The sequence below is a fragment of the Mastomys coucha genome, unplaced genomic scaffold, assembly GCF_008632895.1.
Source record: "Mastomys coucha isolate ucsf_1 unplaced genomic scaffold, UCSF_Mcou_1 pScaffold15, whole genome shotgun sequence".
Classification (NCBI taxonomy): Eukaryota; Metazoa; Chordata; class Mammalia; order Rodentia; family Muridae; genus Mastomys; species Mastomys coucha.
In genome coordinates, this window is record NW_022196897.1 from 22,842,068 (window position 1) to 22,861,912 (window position 19,845).

The following is a 19,845-nucleotide window of genomic DNA, read 5'->3' on the forward strand; positions in this document are numbered from 1 at the left end:
AGGAAAAAACAGAGTGTCCTCAACCAGACGCACTCTTGGCGCCAGGGCTGGAGAGAGTGCCGGTCAACACCCCTTACCTACATCTCAGCTTTCAATCTGGACTGCTCACTGCACCTGCTAGCACGGCCCCCTGCAGACACACCCTGCTGGGATGAGTGCATTCTTGGTGAGGTTGTGCGTTGCTGCTCTTTCCTCCCATAGCCTTCCCTGTTCATTTTCCAGGGGCCACACTGGCCCTCTGGTCTCTGGGGTGTAGGCAGTCTGGCCTGCAGCTCCTGTCTGCCTTCCACCTTTGTCCCCCAGCTTGAGATGCGGGAGTCCTCTTCCACATATCCACATTCCCCTTTACTCCTGGGTCTTCCTGCTCCTCTGATCCTCTTGGGGATTTGACCCACAGCAGAATCTGGCTGAGCCTGGAAAGGAAGTTGGTAGCAGCCCCACCAGACAGGCTCTTCCAGCCCAGGAAGGCATAGCTGCACATCACTTTCTGCAGAGATAACACCTTTCTGTGCAGGAAGCTCTGTCATGAGCTTCTAGGCTGGCCAGAGGCACCTTTAGGATTCCAGGGACAGAGACAACAGAGCAAGCCTGGCTCTGTGGCTCACAGACTGGCGCCACCTATTCCTGAATGTGAGACTGAGTGTGTCTCCTTAGTTGTCCAGCTGTTGGGAAGGTTAGAGGCACTGTATGCAAAGCCGCTGTCACCCCATAGGTGGGCAGAAGGCAAATAGTGTGCTTTGTCCAGTCTGTATTCATCTACTGTTCTCTTGTGTAGGGCTTCAACTGGCTTCGGGCACATAGGTAAGTAAAAGAAATGGGGCCTGCAGTCTGGTGAGGCAGCCAGGACAAGGATAACACATTTGTGTAAAAAAGATCTTTGGCATAGAACTGGGGAATTGTTGCTCTGAGGCCAGTTCTGCCTCTGAGCAGAGGGATTGGGTGGGTAAGCTAGCACCCAAGGTATTTATATATCACATCCTATCTGTTCCAAAGCAGGGGCCACACTACTCTGCCTCATAGGGCCATCTTCTAGATAAAGGTTAACACAGGCTCAAGAAGGAGAGGTGCTCTGGTAAGCTCCAAAGCGGTGGATGAAACGAGAAAGTGTTGCCATACTAAAGACAGGAGACTGCAATGTCACAAGATAGATTGCATGCCATTCACAGTGGTTGACAGGCTAAGTTCCATGGAGAAACTGGCATTTGGACAGGATGCAGAAACAGAGAGGCACATATTTCAGGAGGTAGGAATTGAATGAACTGGCAAAAAAAAAATTTTTTTTTCAGGTAAAAAATAAGAAGCACTAGCCAGGTGTGGTGGCACCCAGCACGTGGGAGGCAGAGGCAGGTGGATCTCTGAGTTTGAGACCAGCCTGGTCTATAGAGTGAGTTCAAGGACAGCTAGGGGCTACACAGAGAAACCATGTCTTGAAAAACCAATAAATAGATTAATAAAAAAAATGATCAGTGCTTGCTTAGGCAACATATATACAAAAATTTGAATGATACAGAGAAACTTAGTCTGGCCCCTGTGCAAGGATGACATGCAGATTCACAAGCATTCCATGTCTCCCGCATGTCTTTGTTAGTGATGGAAACTGCTGTGAGGAAACACCTTGACCAAGGCAACTCTTATAAGGACAACATTTAATTGAGGCTGGCTTACAGGTTCAGAGGTTCAGTCCATTATCATCAAGGCAGGAGCATGGCAGCATCCAGGCAGGCATGGTGCTGGAGAAGCCAAGAGTTCTGCATCTTCATTGAAAGGAAGCCAGGAACAGACTCTTTTCAGGCAGCTAGGAGGAGGGTCTGAAAGCCTACCTCTACAGTAACACACTTCCTCCAACAAGGTCACACCTACTCCAACAGGCCACACTTCCTAATAGTGCCACTTCCTAGGCCAAGCATGTTCAAACCGCCACATTCTACTCCTTGGCCGCCATAGGCTTGTTTAAACACATGACTCTATGGGGGACCATACCTAACCATAGTATAATGCTAAAACCTTTAGTTCAACTTCAAAAGTTCCCAAAGTCTGTAACAGTCTCAACAATATTAAAAGTCCAAAGTTCAAAGTCTCTTCTAATGTTCATCCAATCACTTAACTGTAATCCCCTATAAGATCAAAATCCAAAAGCAGATCACATACCTCCAGCATCACAGGATATACATTACCATTCCAAAGTGTCATAGTGAGGACATACTGAAAACCAAAGCAAGACCAAAAAACAGCTGGGCAAACTCCAAAGTCTGCATCTCCATGTCTGATGTCACAGTGCTCTTCAGATCTCCATCTCCTTTCATCTTTGTTGACTGCACCAAACTTCTTTCTCCTGGGCTGGTTCCACTCCCTGTTAGCAGCTTTCCTCAGCAGATAACCCATGGCTCTAGCATCTCTAACATCTTGAGGTCTCCAAGGCAACGTCAACTTTCAATTTCACAGCTTTTTGTTTCAATGTCTGGGATCTACACACAATCTTCTGGGCTCCTCCAAAGGGTTAGTGTCACTTCTCCAGCTCTTTCCTCTGTAGCACTCTAGGTTCTGGTTGATCCACTCCATGCTGTGGCTGTTCTTGGTGATCATCCCATGGTGCTAACATGACCGATACTCTGGGGTCTTCTACTGCGTCTAGGCTTCGCCAATAGCCTTTCATAGGCTCCCTGCACAGTGCCAAGTCTCAATTCCTTTGCATGACCTCTTTAGTCCTGGGCTACACCTTCACCAATGGCCTTCCATGGCCTCTCACAGTGCCAAGCCTCAGCAGCTCTCCATGACTCCTTCATGTTTTAAAACTAGTACCACCTGGGTGATTCTTACACATTACCAAGTCCAGCTGAAGCCTGAGCTACAACCTTGGCTATCTCTGGAATACAGTTTCTTTGTGCTCCAGCTAACCAGCATCAAGTGTCCCAGTAGTCTCCTACTCTTGATTCTAAAGTCAGAGACACATGGCCCAAGCTGCCAAGTTCTGCTGCTTCCTGAAGCTGGGACACGGTCCCCTTGTTCTATTACGTTATCACCAGCTTTCTGTTTTCCAACTCCTTCACTGCCTAAGCTTGGCTGTCCTGGAACTTGTCTGTAGATTGACCTTGAACTCCTCAAAACACTCTTCATGACACTAAACCACAGCACAGAGTCTAAACTGGTTGTTTTGAGTCTCCCTTTGTCAATGTAATTAATTTGACTCTCTTCACCTTAGCCTCAGACAGACTCTTCAGACAAGGGCAAAAAGCAGCCACATTCTTCACCAAAATGCCACAAGAAGAGCCTTTCAGCCACATACTAAAATTCTTCTCCCCTGGTACTCCTATAAAGAGGCTTCCAATGTTCAAATCACCCTCAGCAACAAAGTCTTCCATACTCCTACCAGGATGGCCCATTAAGCCCCACTGCTTTCCAAAGAGCCAAAATCCACATTCTTCCAAACAAAAGCATGGTCAGGCCTATCACACCAATACCCTACTCCCTGGCACCAACTTCTGTCTTTAGTTAGGGTTTCCATTGCTGTGAAGAGACACCTTGACCAAGGCAACTCTTATAAGGATAGCATTTAATTGGGGCTGGCTTACAGGTTCAGAGGTCCAATCTATTATCAAGGCAGGTGCATGGCAGCATCTAGGCAGGCATGGCGTTCTACATTTTCATGGAAAGAAAGCCAGGAACAGATTGTTTATAGGCAACTAGGAGGAGGGTCTGAAATCCCACCTCCACAGTGACACACTTCCTCCAACAAGGCCACACCTCCTAATAGTGTTCACCTTCATTGGCCATTCGAGAAGGACTCATGGCCATGCAAATTGAAGGACTGTGCCGCACCATCAGATGTCCCCAGTGTGACACAGAGCTGATGTTTGCCCATCTTAGGGAATGGGGGCAGTTAGGGTGCAGTACAGGGGCCTCTAAGGTTTACCGATGGAGATGTCAGTTGCTAGGACTTTGAAAAGCCGTTGGGTAACATCAAGAAGGATTTAACATGCTGGTGCCTTCAGTTGAGTGTCACTTGGCATGCAAAAACAAACAAATAGAAAAGAAAAGAGAGGAAGAAAGAAATTGGATTACTCACCAACAGCAGTCCAGATACGTAAATTGTGATGGGTTCACTCAATAGGATTGTATCCTGAGAGAAACTGAGCTAAGACAGTGAACCCTAGCATACATACACTCTAGGGGGAAGTGAGCACGGAGGTACCTAGACATTGTGTAATAGAAAACTAAACATGTAGCCGGGCAGTGGTGGCGCACACCTTTAATCCCAGCACTTGGGAGGCAGAGGCAGGAGGATTTCTGAGTTCTACAGAGTGAATTCCAGGACAGCCAGGGCTATACAGAGAAACCCTGTCTCAGAAAAAAAAAATTAAACATGTGAGGCTCCACTGTGCATAGTTTTAGAGAAAGTCAGGTAGTGCAGAAGTGTTAACCATGAATGAGCAATGAAATACCTGCCTTAGCTGGGGAGAGAAAGGCCTGAATTAGAAAGAAGCACAGAGGTGGGTTTAATCAGGTCTGTAAGGTTTTCTTTCCTAGGAGAAAACCCAAATATGTTGAAATGTGAGGCTTTGATGGAGCTGGGTGGCTGGTTCATAGTTGTCTCTGCTTCTTCTGTACCCGCACACACAAGCATATACCCACCCTCCAAGGGAGGAAACATTTTCTAGAGAGAGAGGACTCTGATGAAGCTGGCTGTAAGGTGGGAGATCCAGGGGTGTGGATTTAGTGAGCTGTCACTCAGGATGGGTGGGGTTTTGGCAATGCAGCTGCCTGTGAGTCACTCAGGCTGCTATACTTAGCCATTTGTGGTGAACAGGTGTTGGTTCAAGTCTCCTAGGGAAGAGTTAGACTCCGGGGTGGGACACCTGGCCGTTGTAAAGATGGGAGGCACAGATAGCCCTGAGCAGACTGTGGACTGGGAAGCTCGAGGCAGGGCAGCTTGTTCGGTGTGCAGGTGGTTGTGGCTCATGGCTCCACTCTGTCTGGCATTAGCTGTCCTCCTCTTTTAAGACTTATCACAACTTGGTGAGCCAGGCTTGGCAGACATCAGGGAGAAGATGGGGGCTTAGAGTGGCAGTGGGATTTCTACATACCACACACACACACACACACACACACACACACACACACACCACACATACACACACAGCATGCACATACACACAGCACACACATACACTCACAGCACATACTTATATACATACAGCACACACATGTACACAATGGCACATACAAATACACATGCCACATACATACATACACAGCACACACACAGCATACACACATACACACACTCATACACAACACACACATATGCACACACAAATATACACACCACACCACACACATACACACACAGCACACAGAACAAACACAGCATACACAGTATGTACACACACCACACACACATAGCACACACATATACATACAAAATGCACACACATACACAGCACACACAGCACACACATACATAGCACACACATATATCACACACAAAGCACACATATATATACACAGCACACACATACACACATGGCACACACAAATACACACACCACACCACAGACATACAAACACAGCACACACACAGCACACACACATGCACATACAAATACACATACCATACCACAAACATACACAATACAACACACACATCACACACATAGAGCACACACATATACACATAGCACACACACACAGTACACACACATACACATAGCACAGACACAGCACAAACACACAGCACACATACCTATCACACACACATACAGCATACATACACACAGCATACACATACATATACAGCACACACACACATACACAGATATACATACCACACACATATACATGTAGTACACACACACTACACACATACACATACAGCACACATACATACACATACACACACACCACACATACAGATATACCACACACACACACTATACACTCATACACACACATACATGTACCACACACATATAGATACACACACCACACATACCTATAGACTCACAGATATACCATACACACAGATAAACACACCAAATACACATGTACACACACAGATATACACACCACACACATACATAGATACACACACCACATACACAAATACACATACCACACACATAATTCAGAAATACAACCATACATACACATAGACACACACACCATATGCACACTCATAGACACATAGATACACCACACACACACACAGATACACGTACTACACAACACTACACCACAGACAAACCACACACAGAGAAACACATACCACACCATACACACACCACACACCAAGATGCACACACAGATACATACATAGACACACACATAATACAGATACATACACCATACATACACTCATAGACACATAGATACACCACACACATAGATACATACACTACACCACACACTCACCACACACATAGATACACACACATACCACACACAGATGCACACACATACCACACACAGATGCACACACACACACACACGCGCACACACACACACACACACACACACACACACACACACACGCACGCACGCACGCGCGTGCGCACACACGCACATGTCAGGGCATGCTCTGTCCCCTTAGCTGTGCCTCCCCCCCCCTCAGCACTGCTCTCCTTTTTCATTCAGTTAAGGAAGATGTAGAATTATGCAAGGAAGAAAATAATGCCTCTGGAGAAGTTCTCTATTTTACACCTTTCCTGGAATGTGGCTCCTAAACAATAACTCAGTTGTTTCCTATGCACAGTCACTGACTTTGAGAGAACATTGTTTTGTTTCAGGACCATTTGCTCAAGTCATAAGCAACTTAGTATCCATGAGAGTGCTATACGAAGCAAACACACTTTTTACAAATATTACCATCTTTCAAAAAATATTTGAATATTCAGTCTTTGGGAATAAACTAATCATGCAGGTGACTAGCTGATGTTGTCTAGATTTGGGGGTCAGTTTGGAATGCTTTCTCCATGGAGGTGTTGAATTTTCAAATGATGGTAGAAAACATGGCATTACCACATTGGAAAACAAAAGTGCCTCTTGCCTTGATCAGCTGCCGAGCCATAAACGCTTTCTACCTGTGGCTTTTGTGGGGCAATAGCAGAAGCCAAGCATCTACTTTGAAGAAAGAGAACCTTTGCCAGTTCACAGCACTGTCCCTACCCCATCCCATGTCACTGTGGAACCCAGTGTCTCCTTCCTTTCTATGAATTTCAGTCTGTCCATCTGTTAAACATTAAGTGGTCCTTCATATCTACTTTCAACATGTGGCAGTCAGCTGGGAGCTGTGCTGTGGACACACGCTCTGCTGGGATCTGAGTGTTCTATGCTGATGAGGAAAGTGGGAGGACCACTGGCCTCCAGATGTTCCTGGACCAGGGGTGCTGGGGAAGAGAAGTGGGGACAGACACATCAGTGGGTAGGACTTTGAGTACACACAAATGATTTCAAGTATTTTCCTGACTCTCAATCATTGAACATTTGACCCTGTGACCTTTGCCCTTGTGTCTCCTTCATGAAGTAACCTGGGACACATACTTACCTAACCAGGGCATTAGAGTTGCTCACTGGCTAAGCTTAAAACTTAGAACAAATCTGTGATTTTCTGTCATTTGTCATAAAACACCTCACATAAATACTTGGCCTGTTCTAACTCCAAGTCTTTGTATTTGAGATCTATCTATCTATCTATCTATCTATCTATCTATCTATCTATCTATTCATCCAACTATTTATTCAAGACAAGGTTGTCCTGGAACTCACTTTGTAGGCCAGGTTGGCCTCGAACTCAGAGATCTGCCTCTTGAGTGCTGGGATTAAAGGTGTGTAACACCACTGGCCCTCATTGAGAATTGTTTTGTCTCCTTATTTTTATGGTGTGTTGCTCCATTTTGATTTTGAGGAGATGGTAAATGAGACAAAGCTAAGCCATTAACCTGGGTGCCTGCTCTGCACCCCCAAGCCTTAGCTCCTGTCCATGTGCAGCTTCAGACACCTTTGATATGATGTGGTAGTTCACCCTCCAGTGTCACCTCATCCCATCCCTACAGCAGCTGCAAGGCGAGCAAGGCATGAGGAGGGCAGAGCTCCCTTCCCTTATGTTTGGTGTGACTAACGCTTAAGGGGATTAAGTGGTTTATTCAAGATCACACAGCTGGAAGTTAGACACAAAAAGTGGGGTCAGGTAACTGGCTGAGAAGATCTCCCAGGTCAGCACCTAATTCCTCATTTCCCGACAGGGGAAACTCATTCAAGAACACATAGGGGAGGACTTGCTGCAGGCTGAGCCGGAAATCAGTGGAGGAACCAGAAAGCAATGAGTCTCTCCCTGCCCAGATCTGCACATCGGCTCTCAGCTTTACATTATTTTTTAAATCTTTTTAAATTAAAATATGATTATCTCCCTCCACCCTTCCCTTCTCCCCCTTCCCTTCCCAAGTTCCCTCCCTCCTACTTCTCCCATGCCTCCCCTTACTCTTAAGGTAACACCTTCTTCTTCTCCAATCATTGTTCCATGTATACATTTGTATATATGTGTGTGTGTATATAAAATACACATAAATATAATCTTCTGAGTCTCTCTCTGTTGTTTGTGTGAGAACCTAAAGCCACCAATAACATGCTTATCCCACCTTCCAGGCCAGTCCAAGCCCTGGGTACACACCTTTTGTGTGACCATGCGTCTACACGACTGGACATCGGCCCTGGTACTTCCCATTCCCACAGTCTGTCCGTCCAGCTTTTGCTTGTATCATAGGAGGCCTAATGAGGGCCACCTCCTCGGTGTTGGTTAGTGACAGCTTTGGTGTCAGTTTGGCTAGGCCATGGGGCTCTGGTCTGGGTGTTGTTGTGAAGGTAACCCTAAGTCAGATCACACCAGTTAAGCTGAAGGAAGCGATTCTCCGTAGTGTGAGCGGGACCCGGTCAATCAGTTGAAGGCCTGCAAAGTAAAACTGAGGCTTCCAGGGAAAGAATTCCTCTCAAGACTGCAGCATGCCCGAGTCACAAGCCTGTCAGGCCACCCTACAGACTCCAATCTTGCTGGCCTGACACAGCCTTACCAGCTGATTCCACAAATCGATTCCTTGTAAGTATTACCTATGGATATGTGGCTGCCTCATACTGGCTCTGTCTTTTCCTAAACAGACTGAAACACACTCATTTAGAGTCTGTGAGGGCAGAGCCTGTTCAGCCCCCTTGTGGCTCCTCTGCACCCAACAGCAGGTGGGGCTCCTTTCTTCTTGCCAGTCTCATCTTCTGATCAACAATCTGCCACTTTTCTTCTTTAGCTTTGCACACCCATGCTTTTCCTGTAGCCACCGCCTCCACACGTGTGACCGACCATTCAAAGGCCAAAGGTGTCCAGATGGGAACAGAAGTACCAGAGAGAACTTCGGCAAGACCTTGAACCTCATAGCCACAGGTGAGAGACTGCCTGGTCTCTTAGGACACTGGCAGACTCACACCCGTTGAGCCTGTCTTAAGGTCATTCCTGTTGGGCCTGTTTTAAGGTCACTCCTGTTGGGCCTGTCCTATGGTATTCCCTAGACCTTGGCAAGAGAGTCTGCACCAGCGCTTTCGCAGCATCCAGAAGTGTCCACAACACCACAGAAAGTGCTCATTTTCTCCAGCTCTGTAACAGGACGAAGAGCTGTTCCCAGGGTGCTAACCATGGAGACTTTTGATTACCAGTAACCAGTCTAAACTGTCCATCTTAGGCAAAGCAAAGGCTAGTAAGGGCCTGAAGGACCACTGAGAGAGCAGAGAATAGTCCTAGGCCATAGTCAGGGAGCTACAGGAACCCCACCCAAGGTAAGGCTGCAGGCTCAGTCTGACCCAGCTTCCTCTCCAAGGGTCATCCTGAGAATGTGACCTGATGTCATTCCAAGCTGTATTTCAAGCATCCTGTCTACCTCTTCCAGCAGGTAGTTCTACTCATTTATCATGGCGCTGGCCTTGGAAGGTAAGTTTCCATTCCTCAAAATGGGGAATTCTCCTTAAAGGAGATTTAAGGTGGAGTTAGATACTTGGAAGATTCCAAGTGACCGCTAAACCTCTGGGAGCAGTAGCCCAACTTAAGCCAGCAACACAGAACCTAGACTTAGAGCCAGCTTAACTCAAGATCAAGCTTTGCCATCTACTAGATCAAAATGCTGGTTAAGATAGCTGATCTCGAAGGACCATGATTCTGAGAAATGAGAGCGTGGAACCTACAGACACTGTAAATGGAAAGCTATGAGCCCGAGGGTAGAGGCTACAATCCTCACTGTCCCAATTTGACAGCTGTTTTTGCAAAAACAAACAAGTAATGCCACAACAAAACTCCAGAAAGAGTTTTAGCTCCTGGGACTGTAGCTCTTTTGCTTGCCTAGCCTGCACAAAATCCTGGGTTCTAACTTTAGCAATGCACAGCATTGGGCATGGCATCACATCCCTGTAATCTTAGCTTGCAGAAAGTAAAGACATGAAGATTAGAAATTCAAGGTCCTCTTCATTTGCAAAGTAAGTTTTGAGGACAGCCTGGGTTACATGAGACCCTGTGCTAAACAAACAAACCCGGAGCAGGCAAACAATCCAGCGCCAACCCAACAATGGGCAGATGCCTCTGTACCGCATCTGCGAGCTGCAGCCTCATAAATGAGCCCACAATGTTTTCTTTTTAGCAGCCCTTTTGACATTTTCATTTTAATATGTGAAACCTGGCTACTTGTCTCCGGGAGAGTTTATGGAAAAAGTGCTTCCAGCTGGCTTTGGGGCAGCCCATAAAAATGTCCTGAAAACTTTGCCCAGTCAGAAATGAGAAACGGCTGGCAGAAGAGCCAGTGACGCCACAGGCTATGCTGAGGCCCACTGCGCTCATTATCAAGAGGGTCCTCCTTCATTCCTTCCTGGTGCCTAGTCAAAGGATGGGGCCCAGGAGCTGTTAAAGAGAAACCGCAACTTTCAAATAGCAGATAAATCCATCCTTTACACACAGGGTCTCTGATTCCGACTGTTTGAGAGGGTGTGGATGGAAGAGGGAGAGTTTCCATAGCTTTAGCTGGAGAGGCTGATGAGGACCCTCTTCTTCTGCTTCTATTTCTTCCTGGTCCCAGGCTTGAGTTCTTTCTGGAAGTCCTCTTTGGTAACTTTACCTCAGCAAAGATTGTGTACACATGGGACTTCAAGCCTTCCATAGGAACCTTCTAGCTTCAAGGTCAAGTTTAACCTTAGCTAGCTTCAAATTCACAACCCTGCCTTCATCTCTCGAGTGATTAGCGGTATGTACCACGATGCCCAGCTGCAAGGCTTTATGGGATGCATACCCAGCCCATGTCTGTAACTTCTCATCCTCTCTCTTCCAACCTGGTCTTCTGATACACACAGCATCCTCAGACTGGCTGCAGACTACTGCAGTTTCCACTCAGAATCTTGGACTATAACCCACCTGGGCTGGGTTCTTTGTGGCTGGATATTTACTTCCCAGACAGTCTCTGACTCTCCTGTTGGAGGAAGTGGTTAGGATCCCACAGGCAGGGTTAGACACTCCTGCTTGTGCACCCCTATAGGGCATGCCACTTCTATGCCCACCACAGTTTTTTGGGGGATGCCTGATACAAGGTGCGGCAACACAGTTTTCTGTTGAGCCGGTCAAGGGTTGCCCTGGGCATAGGGTTGGAGAGGGTGGGTGGAAGAGCTTCTTCTAAGTGATTCTCTGACACAGCCATTCAGAGGAGCTATGCTCTGGATACCCCTCTTGCCAGGGAGTGTGGTCTAAGTCTCATTACCTCTGAAGCCCAATGATATGTTGAAAGAAAACCCATCCATTTTTCTGAACAGGCAGTGCTGTGTGGTTGTATGATTCTTGATGGACCTCTCCCCAACACGTGACCTTTCACAGTTGGTTACAGGAATGCCTGTGTATGCCTGTGTATGCTCTTCCTACTTTAGTCCCAGGAGCCTGCCCTGGGACACTGGTTACCTGGTGGTTTTTGTTGTTGTTGTTGTTGTTGTTGTTTTTTCTGGACAGGGTTTCTTTGTGTAGCCCTGGCTGTCCTGGAACTCACTCTGTAGACCAGGCTGGCCTCGAACTCAGAAATCCGCCTGCCTCTGCCTCCCAAGTGCTGGGATTAAAGGTGTGTGCCACCACTGCCCAGCACCTGGTGTTCTGCTACACAAAACAATCCTAAGACTGTCTGCAGACTCCAGGTATCTTGCAGAGCAGGGGAGGGGCATAAAGGCCAATAGGACATTCACAGAACCATAAGGGGATGGAAAAGGAAGCTACAGCCATTTTTTGTCCTTTGAGAATATGGGCTCCTTGTCAAAATTCTTTTGTTTTAAAAGAGATTGGCAAAAATCTGGATTTGTGTATTATGAGTGTGAAAAAAATCTAACTATACTTTTGTTGTTGTTGTTGATCTTTTTGTTTGTTTGTTTGTTTTTGAGACAGGGTTTCTCTGTAGAGCCTTGACTGTCCTGGAACTCACACTCCATAGACTGGAGCTGGCTTTGAACTCATAGAGATCCTCCAGATTCTGCCTCCTGAGTGCTGGGATTAAAGGTGTTTGCTGCCACCACCACTACCAGGCCAAATTCTAGCTTCTGAAAGCTGACAATTCATTCAAACAATTTAAAGGAAGCTCAGGTCGATGCCAGCCCCCAGAAGAGTGTAGCATTTGCTACAGGTGTGTGCTCTGATCTCCACAGACTAAACTAGAAAGAGACATGCCTGCTCTAGCCTCTTTTCCTCTCAGGTGGTGGGTCCGCAAGGAGCAAGGCTTAGGGATCGGCCCTCAGAGGCTGGGAGGCTGGTACTGCACATGCCCAGCAGAAGGCTGTTTGGGGACATCACTACTCAGAAGCAGTGGTGTTCTCTTAGATTCCTGGTTTAAGGGCCTTGGAGAGCTTTGTTTGCCTCAGTAACCCTGTGTGGGAGTCTGCAAACACCAGGAACTGTGTTGTATGGGATCATGCTTTGTCATTTAGAAAGCTCTGAGAACAATTTGGGACCTCTGCCCAGAGTATGTAGGACTTTAGGTCTGTCCTTTGAGTCTATGTCTCCTGCCAGGCTTCTTTTGATCCTTCCACATGGTCATAGCTGTGCCTGTAAAAAAAGATATTCTTTTACCTGTTCACCAGAGGCATGAAGTGCTCTCTGGAATGAGGCATGCTTTAGACAATGGTCCAGATAAATGGCAAGTCCTCCAGAAGAGAAAAGATGACCGAGATAAGTGACTGCTCCGATGAGTCACCACTAGAATGAACCACCCAGGGCTTCACACAGACCAGGTGCTCTGCACAGAGCGGTGTGGGGGCTGGGCTCACAGCCTTGGTTTCCTCAACTATGCAATGGTGATAACCCCAGAACCTGCCATATCAGAGTTGTTGAGAGGGCTGGATGAGACTGAGGAGGTAAAGTGGTGGGCAAGTGTCCCCCACCGCTTCCCCACTCCCTCTGGTACAGGACAGCCACCTAGTAAGAGGCAACTGAGGATATTTTAGTAATCAACACACATCCTGGCATGTAAATGTCATTGATCAGGCATCTAATAGATGAGGTTTGTGTTTGAGTGGGGCCATTCTCTTTCCCATTAAGTGGCAAGAAATCCACGGGTGTCCATATGCTCTCTGATCTTTGCCTGCTTACCAAGTCTGGGTACAGGCAGGTGGCTCTACTAGTGGCTGCATCATTACTCTCCCAGCATGCTTAGGGACTGAAGGTGTTTCCTGCCTGCCCCACCACTCACCTCACTTGCCCTTGCCACCTCTGTGTCTGTTTTCTGGAAGTCTCTGACAGTTTTTTTGCAAGCTTCCCTGCTCTGTCCATGGCTCTGAGCTGAGTTCCATGATGTCATTTTTAAAAATGTCACTTTTTAAACATTCATTTTCTTTTTTAATTACACGTCTCTGTGTGGATACATGTGCATTCATGCAGATGCCCCAGATACCAGAGCTATCAGATCCCCCTGAAGCTGGAGTTACAGTTAGCTGTGAACACCATGTGGGTGCTCAGAACCAAGAACCTGGTTGGTCAGTGAGCCTCAGAAGTCCTCCTGTCTCCAGGTCCCCAGCGCTGAGATTACAAGCGCACACTGCTATGCCATGGTGTCTGAGGGGTCTGAGGATTAAACTCAGGTTGTCATGTTTGAGAGGCAAGCATTTTCTAGCTGTCCCCTAGTCCCTCCAGTGTCATCCTGGACAGTGACTTGACCTTCTGGCTTCATAGATGTGTATGTGTCACATGGTGTCCTGGAGGGGTCTTGGGGACGATGGAGTGCAGTCCCAGAGGGTAGGACAGTTAGGAAAGTCCAACTCTTTGGCACTGCTAAGTGACCTGTGGTAACTCAGGGTCTGCCTAAGTGCCAGTCATTGACAGAGAGGCGCTGTTGTATAGGGCCTTCCAGGTTACGAGCATCTACATCAACCTGGAGCCTGTCACAAAAACAAATCCTCCATCCCATAACACCACGGAAGGGAGGGCCTGGTACTCTGTGTGAAAACCTATGGGAGAGCAGGTTCCCAGCCAGGTTTGGGACCTCTGGACATATCACTGGATTTCAGTTTGTAAACAGCAGCTGTTCCTAAATGTGGTGAAACTCTCCATGGACCAGACCCAGCAGATGGTGAGTGCTAAGCAATGGCTCTCTCAGACCGGCTTCCAAGGGTGCTGTTCTGTGACAGTCCCAACCCCACGATAAGACCACAGCTGCAGGGAGAAGGAGGACAAAGGGCCCCTGTCCAATGAGGTCCTGAGTGTCAGTCTTATAATAGCCTATAATACTACTCTCTTACGTTCATTGCATTTCCTGAGACAGGCTACCGTCTTCTCTTTCTAGTCTTTGACATCAGAATTAGGAATCATTTTTAACATGATTTACGTGTTTAAATTTTAGGTTTGCGCCTATCCTGGGTATCAACTTATAATTGAAAGTATAAATCCAGAAGCCACGAACTTGCTTACAGAATTTCAGTTATTAAGCAGGGAAGGCATGGGAGAACTAGAAAACCATCCACAGAACTGCCTGCTTCCCTGTCAGTCCTGCCTCCAGCAGAGGCTCAGGTTACATTCCTTCAACAAAGCAACAGATCTTTGGGATTGCTATCTCTGGGGCCACCTGGCTCCTTGTCTCCAGATCACCTCCCAAGAGGTGGTCTGACCTAGGGGCAAGTCCGGCCCTGGTCTAGCTGCATGGGGGAAGTTGCAGGCCACCAGAGGCTGTCAGCTAAATGTGCCCCACCCCAGGGGGCCTTGCGGGAGCCTCTGAGTTCAGAGTTTGGAATGTCTTTCCTGTTGTAGGGGGAAGGGGCGCCTGCCAAGGGTCTAGCTACTAAGCCCTCCTACCCCTTAGCTACTGGCACACCTCTGGCTACCAGACAGTGCCCCTGAACACTCTCTATGCACCTAGAGCACAGACATTAACCTTGGGCAGGGCTCTGGGAAGGCATTGGGAAGATACAATGAAGTCTTAAGGCCCCATAAGGAAGGGGGAAGCCCTCCCCCTCCATCTCCTCTGGCCTCCTGAAGGAGTTTCCTCCCTGGAACCTCATAGTAACTAAGATTCATGAGGTTAGGAACTGGCCCCTTAAGGAAACAAAGCACAGAAGCCAGCGTTAAGCCTTCCTCTGCTGCCAGCAGCTAGGATTTTAGGGGAATATGATTGCTGCACCTGTTTATGTAATAGCTAAATGGCACCTTAGTACAATTATTTGAATGGCTTTGTTGATGTCCTATTTACTTAAAGTAAGACCCAACCTTATTTTGAATTATGATTTATTTTGTACACTTAAAAACAAACTCACATTTAGAGATCATATTGTGTGAGGACAAAATAGGTCTTCTAGACTAAATCATTTGGGTTGATTTATTGCAAATAACTGGCTTGGTTGTGGGATCTGCCCAGGCCAGTAGATAACCCTTGGCCCACCCCAGGTCAGGCAGTGGGCAAGGCCAGCTGTGTTTCCTGCACACAAGGTGACTTTCTCTTCAGAGAAGCCTCGGTTTGGTTTCAAGCACCTGCTAACAGATCAACTAGGAAAATCCTCTCATTAAAACTGACCAATTATAAATGGTAGTTATACCCACAAAATTCCTTTCCAGTCACACCTAGATGATTACTGAATAATTAGAGGCCATAAGGAAGCCAGGTTGGTCTCTCAAATTAACCAGGGCATTGATGAAATTGCTACCTCCTCAGGCTACAGGAGAACAAGGGAGGTAGCCTGAGCCAAGGACATACCTGGAGGTTGAGGCTTAAGGGAGGGGCTGTGCAGAGTGGGGGAGGCATTAAGATGGGCCTGGCCTGGACAGAGACAGTGCAGTAGCAGTGGGGGTTTGTTTAATAGCTTCTTGATACAGTAACTTACTCCTGTGCTTGCCTCCTAAGCATCCTGGGCTTCAGTCTGCAGGTTACAAAAACAGGTACCACAGCTACTGGATATTTATGCCTCGGGGCGTAGCTCAGTGTTAGAACAAGTACTTAGCACATAGGAGATCCTGGATTCAATCCCCAGCATAAAACCAAACATAAACTGACTACGTGTGTTCTGTTCAACACAATAGTGATTGAGAAAGTCCAGTGAGGTATTGATCAGCGTTAGTTATAATGAATCGTTTCCTGAACCAGGCTTCGGGCTAAGAATTTATGGAGATTACTCTCTTCTTTTCACACTGAGCTTGTACAGGAGCACATCTGGGATGCCATTTTAACCACTCACAAGCACTCTTGCCCCTGGGCCAGTGGGATGGCTCAACAAGTGAAGGGTTTGTGTGCCAGCCTCCTTCATCTTGCTAGCTAGCTCTTGTCTTGATTAGAATTCTTTCCCAGGGCTTAGTATACCAGCAGCTCTGGGGTCAAGCCCATCAATGAAAATAAAATCAAAGCAAGAAGACTTTTCAAGGTACAAAGTGCCACCCCTCTGCCCTAGAGAAGCTTGTGTGAGGCCCCAAAGCAGCTGGCATTGGGTAGGCAGACCCACAGCTGCAGTCTTGCCAAGTGTCACAGTGCCAGAGGAAGGGTCCTTCTAAGACCCAGTGCAGCCACCTCTGAGCCTCGAAGGAACTTCAGTTTTGTTATCCAAAAAACATGGACTTTGGTTATGCTTGCCAAAGAGGTTGGGAGCTCACTCATAGGCCCAGAACCATTGAACTGACCTCTCCTGAGATTGACGTTGGCAAGGAGATGGCAGTTGGGACTGACTTACACCCAGCAAGGTTTCAGAGCCAGCTGTGCTGAGCTAGCAAGGGCTAAAAATAACTATTACATCTGACAGGGACACGGGAGTGGGGAGGCGGTGGGGGACACTCACCTACCACAATACTCCTCATCTGAAGGGATGTGAGTGTAGGGGGATCCCCATCCCCAGCTCTGCAGAGCTGGCAGGCCACTCAGAGTGGGTGGGGCCTGTTTCTTCTGGCCAAGGCAATGGAAAGAGTCCTCGCCTGAGGTTGGGTGGCAAGCTCATGAGGCTTACGGATATGTTTCTAAGTTTCCTAGAAGTCTAATGTCCAGAATGTTGAAATCACTTTAGCATGTCAGCCACATGAAACGTGAATGAGATAAGCAAAATTCTCTCTTTGCTATCAAGTCTGCGTGGTAGGTTCCAGCACTTCTCAACTGGGGGCAGCCACAATTCAAGGGCTGCACTCATTTCCTGTGGCTGCTGGAACATATTACCACAAACTCAGTGGCTCAAAGCCATGTTCTCTTCCAGCCCTGGAAGTTAGCAGCCTGAAGCGAGATTTCCAGGGTCTGATCAAGTTGACAGGCTCTGGTAAAGGTGCCTCTTGTGCTGCACACGGGCCTCTAGGTCAGCTACTTACTGAAGTTTCTATTGTCATCTGTGTCTCTCTTCATTTTCGTCTTCTCTGCCTTGGGCTCTTATGATTCTTTTTATAATCTCCCTGGTGATGATCCTGGGCCCCCTGAGGGAATCCAAAATGCTCTCTCAAATAAAGATATTTAACTTAATCGCAACACATTCCCATGTCCAAGTCTGCACAAATGAAGGGCTGTCTTGAGCCCGCCTTACTGCCGTGTGCCCACATGCATTAGTGATCACTATGCTGGGTAGGTAGCTCCAGGGGGCAAAGGTGAGAGTATAATCAGACTCCTGCTGAAGCCAAAACTCAGTCACAAGCTAACTGTGGGCCGTGGGGCAAGTTACTTCACATCCCGAGACAAGACTACCCTTGTCTTATCTGTGAAATTGATAACCCGTGCAGATTAAGACAACATAGTTAGAAGATGAAGTGCTTGTTATCTGTAAAGGGAGTTTTCCCAGCAGAAATGTGTGTGTGTGTGTGTGTGTGTGTGTTGTGCAAGTGTGTATTGTGTATGTGTTTTGTGTGTGTGTGGTGTTTAGTGTGTGTTTTATGTGTGTGTATGGTGTGTAGTATATATGTGTATCTGTGTGTGCATGTGTGCATGTTATATATCTGTGTGTTGTGTGTGTGTTATGGTGTGTGTGTGGTATGTAATATGGTGTGTGTGTGTGGTGTGTGGCATGTGCTGTGTAGTGTAGTGTTTGTGTATATTTGTGTGTGTAGTACAGTGTGTGTGTATATGTGTGTGGTATGGTGTGTATGTATATGTAGTATTGTGTATATGTGTGCGTGGTGTGAAGTGGTGTGTGTATATGTAGTGTAGTGTAGTGTAGTGTGTGTGTGGTATAGTGTGTATGTGTATGTAGTATTGTGTGGTGTGTAGTGGTGTGTGTATGTGTGGTATGATGTGTGTATGTAGTATAGTGTGGTGTGTGTATGTGTGTGTGGTGTGTAGTGGTGTGTGTATGTGTGGTATGATGTGTGTATGTAGTATAGTGTGGTGTATGTGTGTGGTGTGTAGTGGTGTGTGTGTGTGGTATGGTGTATGTATGTAGTATAGTGGTGTGTGTATGTGTGTATGTGTGGTGTGTAGTGGTATGTGTATGTGTGGTATGGTGTGTGTAAGTATGTAGTATAGTGTGGTGTGTGTATGTGTGTGTGGTATGTAGTGGTATGTGTGTGTGGTATGGTGTATGTATGTAGTATAGTGGTGTGTGTATATGTGCGTGGTGTGTGTATGTGTGTGTGGTATGGTGTATGTAGTATAGTAGTGTGTGTGTATGTGTGTGTGGTGTGTAGTGGGTTGTGTATGTGTTCCCATGTAGTAGGAGACCTGGATTCTGGCAGTGTGTGGTGGTGCTGAGTTAGTTCACAGGGCTTAGTGGCCTCATTTAATAGATAGGAAGACTGAAGTCAAGTGAAAATGGGCTTCTGCTCAGGGTCTGTGTCTATCAGCACCCTCCTGCCCGTGCTACAAGCTCAGAGACAGCAAGTGACTGTCCTAACAGCACATGCTCTGAGGGCCTTGGGGTACCCTCACCACCCCACACTACACAATATATATGGGACATGAGTGTCCCGGGGAGGACAGAGGTAGCAGGGAGGAGCTGTGTCTCAAAAAGGCTCTATCACTATTGGGCTGGGGACTACTGCATAGATGGATGTGTGCTCAGGGGTGAGAGTATGGAACAAGATCAGTTTTGTGTACAAAGGAGTCTTCCACAGAGTGACCCCAGCAGGCTCCTGGCTGTTCCAGTAAGGCAGGCTATGAGCCATCGTCCACGGTGGCTTGGCTCTTCTGGAGGAGTTGCTTCTCTGAGTGCGTCACCTCCAAGCTCTTTCCCTAAAACCTCTACAAAGGGGCCTGTCTGGGGAGATGGCTCAGTCAGTAAAGTTCTTGCTACACAAGTGTGACAACTGGAGTTCAGTCCCCAGCAGCTACATAAAAAGCCACCTTCGGGGCTGGTGAAATGGCTCAGTGGTTAAGAGCACTGACTGCTCTTCTGAAGGACCTGAGTTCAAATCCCAGTAACCACATGGTG

At 47.1% G+C, this 19,845-nt stretch overlaps 1 non-coding gene across 1 annotated transcript; it reads left to right on the forward strand.

The window, feature by feature from the left end:
• The first annotated feature begins 1,466 nt into the window (after positions 1–1,466).
• Positions 1,467–1,572, forward strand: LOC116092681. Its single transcript, XR_004119414.1, has one exon. It is a non-coding gene; the product is annotated as a U6 spliceosomal RNA (small nuclear RNA).
• The last annotated feature ends 18,273 nt before the right edge of the window (positions 1,573–19,845 follow it).